This window comes from Propithecus coquereli, unplaced genomic scaffold (genome assembly GCF_000956105.1).
Source record: "Propithecus coquereli isolate 6110/MARCELLA unplaced genomic scaffold, Pcoq_1.0 Scaffold351, whole genome shotgun sequence".
Lineage (NCBI taxonomy): Eukaryota > Metazoa > Chordata > Mammalia > Primates > Indriidae > Propithecus > Propithecus coquereli.
Window position 1 is genome coordinate 2,457,296 of NW_012149186.1, and position 331 is coordinate 2,457,626.

The following is a 331-nucleotide window of genomic DNA, read 5'->3' on the forward strand; positions in this document are numbered from 1 at the left end:
CGGCCGGGGCATGACCCGAGACGCTTGGCGGCTGAGTCGGCGGGCGCCTGGGCGCTCCGGGAGCCCCCCACCGAGAGCAGTCGGTAGCAGTCCCTCCTCCATCCTCCCGCCCCCCGCGAACCGGGAGGGGAACGAGGCCCCGACCGCCAAGTCTCCGCGCGTTGCAGCCTAGGCCAGTCCCCGCCGCCGTGCGGGCCTCCGAGCGTCCCCCGGGCCAGGAGCGCGGAGCACCCGGCGCCCCCTCCGAGCCGCGAGCGGGCTAGCGCCGCGCGGCGAGGCTGAGGCTCCGCAGTCACGTGGTCGGGAGGAGGGCGGAGGGGAGGGAGGCGGG